The sequence below is a fragment of the Salvia miltiorrhiza genome, chromosome 2 (genome assembly GCF_028751815.1).
Source record: "Salvia miltiorrhiza cultivar Shanhuang (shh) chromosome 2, IMPLAD_Smil_shh, whole genome shotgun sequence".
Classification (NCBI taxonomy): Eukaryota; Viridiplantae; Streptophyta; class Magnoliopsida; order Lamiales; family Lamiaceae; genus Salvia; species Salvia miltiorrhiza.
This window is the reverse complement of record NC_080388.1, coordinates 39,031,762-39,038,875: the sequence shown is the minus strand read 5'-3', so window position 1 is coordinate 39,038,875 and position 7,114 is coordinate 39,031,762. Positions and strand designations below refer to the sequence as shown.

The 7,114-nt window shown below is 35.1% G+C and overlaps 1 long non-coding RNA gene across 1 annotated transcript; it reads right to left on the bottom strand.

The window, feature by feature from the left end:
- Positions 1-1,632: 1,632 nt before the first annotated feature.
- LOC131012370 (uncharacterized) lies at positions 1,633-3,776 on the bottom strand. Its single transcript, XR_009097304.1, has 2 exons — positions 2,400-3,776; positions 1,633-1,894 (listed from the first exon to the last, which is right to left on the bottom strand). It is a non-coding gene; the product is annotated as an uncharacterized LOC131012370 (long non-coding RNA).
- Between the last annotated feature and the right edge of the window lie 3,338 nt (positions 3,777-7,114).

Sequence of the window (7,114 nt, the reverse complement as noted above, 5' to 3'; positions counted from 1 at the left end):
CATTCTAAATTTGTTATATTTTTTAATTATTTTTTCTTCAATTTTAATGTATTATGCTTTAATATAATATAAAGATAATTAATTAGGGTTCACTCACCCAATTAGAGTTTATAGTGATTTTTTACATTTATTTGAATTAATAATAGATTATTTGGGTTAATTAATTCAAAGTTAACATATATAATTATTTAAAATTTTAATTTTTAATGATAATATTAATTATAGTTCATAATTATATTAATTATAGTTCATAATATAATAATAATTTTTATTTTTATAAAAAATAATTATAAAATAAAGAGATTATGAGTGATACAGGATGATACACACTAAATTGTGGAACAATGAATTTCATCCGATAACATAGACGTCTTTGTTTATGGTGGATAGGAGTTCACACTAGTTGAATGTGCCGTCGTGAGTAAAACAAAAAATTTAAGCTTTTTTTTTTAAGTTATAAATCTAAGTAATCATTTCTTATTCTTTTTGAGCTAAAATTTGGATTAAAAAAGAGATTTACTTCTTTCCAGAGTAAAAAGATGTACTAAAACCTTAGACTAAAAAAAAAAGGAAAGAAAAAAATGAATTTTTCCAAAAAATGGTAGCGCCGTAAAGGTAAGATAGTCATTTCAAAGTAAAAACAGTCGCTGGCAAGCGCAAAACTCCAGCATCTCACGCAGGCCGATTGAGTGAGTCGTGTGACGCCATTTCAGATGCCCTTTTGTTCGTCGTAATATTTTTGGAGTGTATTTAGGAAGGAAATATATTTGAAACTCATGACGAATAATTTCACACACATACACACACAAAATATAAAATAATTCTAGGCCAAAAGATACTTTGAGTATTCATTGTATTTATCTATATTTGTCCTCCAAATAATTATGTAAGTTTTGTATATATGCTTTTTTAAATTATAAAAATATCTATTATATAATTAAATAAGTTACTCGATATTAAAGACTAATTTTCTATTATCGTTTTGCAAAGGTAACATATTTTTGTTATTTTTACCAAGTTAATTACTGGCTGATGAAGATAGAATCGTACAATATATTATATTTTTAATTATTGATTTGTCTTGTTGGTCAAGTTATTTTATTTCCTTTTAGATGTTTAGGGTTTTACTCCCTCCGTCCCGCGAGTCTTGACACGTTTGGGTTCGGCACGGAAATTAAGAAGTTGTAGATTAGCGTTTTAAGTATATAATTAATAAAGTATAAAATTGATAAAGTAGGAGAGAGAATGTAATAAAAGTGATAAAGTAGGAGAGAGAATATAATAAATGTGATAAAGTAGGAGAGAGAAGGTAATAATTATTGCCAAAAAAGGAAACGTGTCAAGATTCGTGGGACGGCCCAAAAAGGAAAACGTGTCAAGACTCGTGGGACGGAGGGAGTATTATTTATGTTTTATGGGAGTCGAATTGAGAGTTAAAATGTAGATGGTGAGATTGTTCCCTTCTCGCGGTGTTCTTCCGGTATTCATCAGTGAATCAACGGATTAACCCTTATTGTATACAATGGTTATCAACGGAGTTCGTATATTGTCACGACCGGTCCTAATTAAGGATAATTAAGCCGGGAAACCGTGGCTAATGGAGGGAGATTAGAAGCGGGGTAGAAAGGGGAATAATCAAACAAGAAAGGATCGTATTTCATCATTGTTAACAACATGGATATCTATAATATAACAGAGTTTTTGTCGTATAGACTCAAATAACTAACAAGTTCGGATAACTCCGACTTATCCAAAATAACATAAAACTTCTGAGTACGCAGCGGAATAAGGTTCTGATTACATGTATGAAGACATGTAACCCTAGAGTTCATTAATACATAATAAGACAAAAGAATCCCGCTCGTCACTTCATCACCATCGGCAGCTGCTCAACCTGCACATTTAGAAATATATGCAGGGCTTGAGTACAAAAGTACTCAGTGGACACGTATGCCTAATTATAAAAATACATGCTTCAAAACTGTAAATTGTCATGCCATCATAAACAGTACAGCAAGGGAGTTTTTCGCTAAAAGGCCCAAGCTTACTAAATTCATTTGTGATTCTTAAAGTTCGTCTGCAGACTAAGTTCTCTTGTAATCTATCATATCTGGAACTTTGTGCCGGAGAGGTGGCCACCTCTCACGGTCACTTGACCGGCCAACCCGCTAGATGACTCACGGTCACTGGTGTACACTAGCCCTGGCAGGATAGCTATCAACTGCTCAAGACCCGAATTCGATTACATGATTAAAGTCACATCAGATAGATATCATACTGAAATTTAAACATTTTATGGCAAGACAATATTTGAAATAACTTCAATTAATTTAGTCATGAAATAACTTGCTTGAACGTAACATTTAAACTCATTTGATATATATGAAAGTAATGCCCACCTGATAGAAATTTTCTGTGGTACAGTAGCTCCTTGACTGATTATTAATCTCGTGTTTGACCTTTATTACGAGAATATAAATAAGATACTGCTCGAATAAAATCCTCAATTAATGAGAATGCGTAATTTAACTATGCATGACTCATATTCCGATAATTATTATTCTGAGATAATAATCTGGGAAATTCTATTATAAATCCTAATTGTCGAAATAAAATAATTTAAATAAGGCTCGTCACATGAGGTCGGATAGATTATCATAATCAATCCGTTCTCATCGGGTGTTCTAATCCGTCAATTAAATAAACCCCGTTCCTCGTAGTCAATAGAAAATAAATACTTCAACTTATTCGCTTTATAATCTCATAATTAATCGGGCTTAATAAATAAGAACAAGTAATGTTATAAAATTAAAAAAAAATAAAATAAAATAAAAAGGCTCAACATAAGGCACATAAGAATCACAATCAAACATCATCAAAACATGCTCTGCTTTTACACTGACTCAACTTCAAAATTTAATCTGTTCTGACTCCGACATCTCCTGGACTCGAGACTCATACCGAAAGAAAGATCTTCGAGTCTAGTTTCATATAAAAAAAAATAGAGTCAAAAACTCCAAGTGGTTTGAGAGATATGACGTTTTTACCACGATCTACCATGTTCGGCAGTTTTGAACAATCGAAAACTTGTATTTTTGAAAAATAGTAAACGTTGTCAAACTGGGCTCAACTTTGGTGGATATCTAAATAACACAATAAGGTTAATACCATAAAAATTTGGAAAGCTAGATCACCCAGGAAGCTACTGAAATAAATGACTCTTTTCTCTGTTCTCTGAAATTCTCAGTAGTAATGTGCAGTTTAGGTTTTGCATTTTAAAGAAGTATCATACGAAGTTGGAATGGCTTGAAATTTTACCAGGGTACTCAAGACTCATGTAGGGACTTGCTATAAAATTTTCAAAGCTGTTAGACATCGACAAACCGTCGATCACAGTAGGTCAGTAGGCCTACGAAATTCATATTTATAAGTCCTTAAAAATAATTTATATAAATCAAGAAATAATAGTTTAATCCCAAAAATATTCATTAAAAGTCCATCCTAATTTAAATAAAGAACGGACCTCATTTAAAATAAATAGTCCCAAACTTGTTATGCACATATACTAAATCTTTCACGAAACATCCTTTAAAATAAACTTTGATACATAGAAAATAATTCAACAACTTGAGCTCTTAAGGGGTTGTTTTACAACAGACACCAAATCTACCTCGGATCTCCAAATGAGGCTCCAAAAGACATTCTGGAAACTAGACATTTCAAGGATCATTCTCCAATTTGAATCGAATGAAAAACAATTCAAACGAGCAAGATATGCCCTCTCAAAGATGGGTATTTAACAAGCAAAAATCTGTAAATTTCATATTTCCAGATTACAACCAAGTCAGTGGGCTTTCTTTAAAAATTCATATCTCCCTTTACAAAACTCCACTGGGAACCCCAAAGGTCAATCTGGAAACTAGGGAGAGATCATAACACTCTCCAGTTGGATTTACTCTAAGAACCTTCATGGTTTAGAAGATATGACTATCTAAAGTTCAGTGCACAAAAAGAGTTCAAGTTTGGCAGATTCAGAACATAAATCGGAAAAACCACTTTAAGCTTCACCAAAAATTCTAAAACTGAACAAGTAAGTTCCCAACATGTCAGTGAATATTCAGTAGAAAGATAGGCTTGAGAATCAAATATTTAAGTCGGCCTTTTTCCACCTCAAAGTCGTAGGTTTGTAAAATCTACTGGATGGTACATGGAATAAGAACTAGATTTCAAGAATTTATACCGGTTGTTTCCCTTACTCAAAAATGGTGAGGCCGATGTCAAACGAAAGATACGGGAGTCTAGAGTGACATATTCAAGTTTCAAAGGTTTTCACCGATTGAAACTTTACTTATGATCTCCCAAAGATTGTTTACCAAAAATGTATTCCAGATGGGCAGTGATGTTTACAAATTCATAAATAAATCATGCGAGCTCTAAATATTCTGAAATTTTACCAAAATATAGAAAATGTATGAAAGATGATACACAATTAATTTGAGAATTTTTGGGAACCGTTTGGATGATATGCAACTGAATTCAAAATAAAGAAGCTTAGTATATACCTCTTCAAGTTACAATTTGGAGTTGGAGGAAACTCTCTCTCCCTTTCTCAACTTCTTCTACACGTTTTGGTGAGGGAAGAAAAGACTTGATGGCTGAAACAATATGTGTTGTTGCATAATTGAGTTGGTGGTGAAAGTGGTGGGGAAAATGGTGGTGAAAGTCAAAAAGTAGATTTAGTGGTAAAATGGAGTGGGGAACAAAATTAATGGAAAGAAAAAGAGAAGAAAAAGAAAGGAAAAAAAATGTAGAGGAGAATTATTGATGTATTTTCTCTGTCTCGGTGATTCTGTAACTGTAAGATGGATCGTGTGCTCGTATATGCTTGATACTGTTTATTTAAATAAATCTCGTATTTCGACATGTGATTTCTCGCTTAAATCGATAAATTATAAAATGAATCTAAATTAAATCCGTAGATTTAATTCGTTTGTTGTTCTAATATTTAAATTAAATCCGCAGATTTAATTAACTCACGAGTCAGAAATAAATCACGACTTGAATAAAGATAAAATCTAATTTCATCTTGCTTAAATAAATAACGTGACTTTGCTAAGTCAGATATAACTCTGAAATAATATCATTAACTGCTTTAACAATATAAATTCAGGATCATAAGCTGAATTCATATTAGGATAAAAACCGTTTTCATTCACTGATGAACAAAAATAAACACTCATTACTAGATTTAAAATATATAAAAGAGCGGGTCACTACATACTACCCCTCTTAACAAAAATTTCGTCCCGAAATTTGCATATTTCTTCTAAAACAGTTCGGGGTATTTCTCCTTCATTTTGTCTTCAAGCTCCCACGTGGCTTCCTCTTGTCCGTGGTGTCTCCATAAGACTTTCACTGATGTGATTGCCTTATTCCTGAGTTGTTGTACTTTTCGATCTAGAATGGCCTCTGGTCTTTCTTCATAGCTCAAGTCTGGACAAAGGATCATCTCTTCTTGGTGGATTATGTGCTTTGGATCGAAAACGTATTTCCTGAATTGTGATACGTGGAAAACATTGTGAACGTTTCCAAAGCTTGGCGGTAACGCCAACCTATAGGCTACTGGGCCTATTCTCTCCAAAATCTCATAAGGTCCTACGAATCGGGGCCTAAGTTTTCCCTTGACACCAAACCTAGTTATCCCCTTGGTAGGAGATACCTTTAGGAAGACCTTGTCTCCTATTTCAAAACATAACTCAGTTCGACGTGCATCAGCGTAAGATTTCTGTCTATCTTGTGCCTCTTTTATTCGCCCTCTGACCTGGCGGACTATCTCAACCATCTCATTGACCATGTCTGGTCCTAAAACTTTTCTCTCACCCACTTCATCCCAATAAAGCGGTGATCTACATTTTCTTCCATATAATGCCTCATATGGTGCCATATCGATAGTTGCCTGGTAACTGTTATTATAGGCAAATTCAATCAACGGCAGCACTGCTTCCCAACTTCCACCTCTGTCTAACACCACTGTTCTCAACATATCTTCAAGGGTCTGAATTGTCCTTTCAGACTGCCCATCTGTCTGCGGGTGGAAGGCGGTGCTGAAATTTAGCCTCGTGCCTAACTCCTTCTGTAAGCTCATCCAAAATCTAGATGTGAACTTCGAGTCTCGATCTGATGTGATTGACACGGGTACACCGTGTAAGCGTACAATCTCTCGAACATACAACTGAGCTAGCTTGTCTGACCCGTGTGTGATCGGTATTGGTATAAAATGAGCACATTTTGTGAGTCGATCCACTATTACCCAAATGGCAGTGTTTCCTCTATTTGTTTTGGGCAAACTGGTCACAAAATCCATTGCGATGTGCTCCCACTTCCATTCTGGAATTTCCAACGATTGTAGTTTTCCATATGGCCTTTGGTGTAAGGCCTTCACCTGTTGGCATGCCAGGCATTTCTCCACAAATGACGCTATGTCTCTCTTCATGCTTTCCCACTAAAAGTGTTTCTTTAGGTCCTGATACATCTTAGTACTCCCTGGGTGGGCAGTATAAGGGTATCGTGAGCCTCACTCATGATTTTATCCTTAAGCTCATCATCGTGGGGGATGCATATCCTTCCCTCAAAGAGGATAGCATTATCTGATGCTTCTTGATAATTCTTGACGCCTCCTTTCCTTACTGTTTCCCGTAGTTTTTCCATCTTCCCGTCTTTTCTTTGTGCTTCTACGATCGTCTTCCTCAAGTTAGGTACCGTTGCCACAACGCTTGCTATCGTCCCTGGTGGTTTAACCACTTCTATGCTCATTTTGCTAAATTTCCTTATGAGCACCGTCTCTCGAGTGATGAGAGCTCCCAATTTAGATTGAGTCTTACGACTCAATGCATCAGCCACTACGTTGGCCTTGCCTGGGTGGTAGTTAATACCACAGTCATAATCTTTCACTAGTTCGAGCCATCTCCTTTGTCTCATATTAAGGTCCTTTTGCTCGAAAAAGTATTTCAGACTTTTGTGGTCTGTGAATATTTCACACCTAACTCCATATAGGTGGTGTCTCCAAATCTTCAGCGCATGCACCACTGCAGCTAACTCCAGATCATGAGTCGGG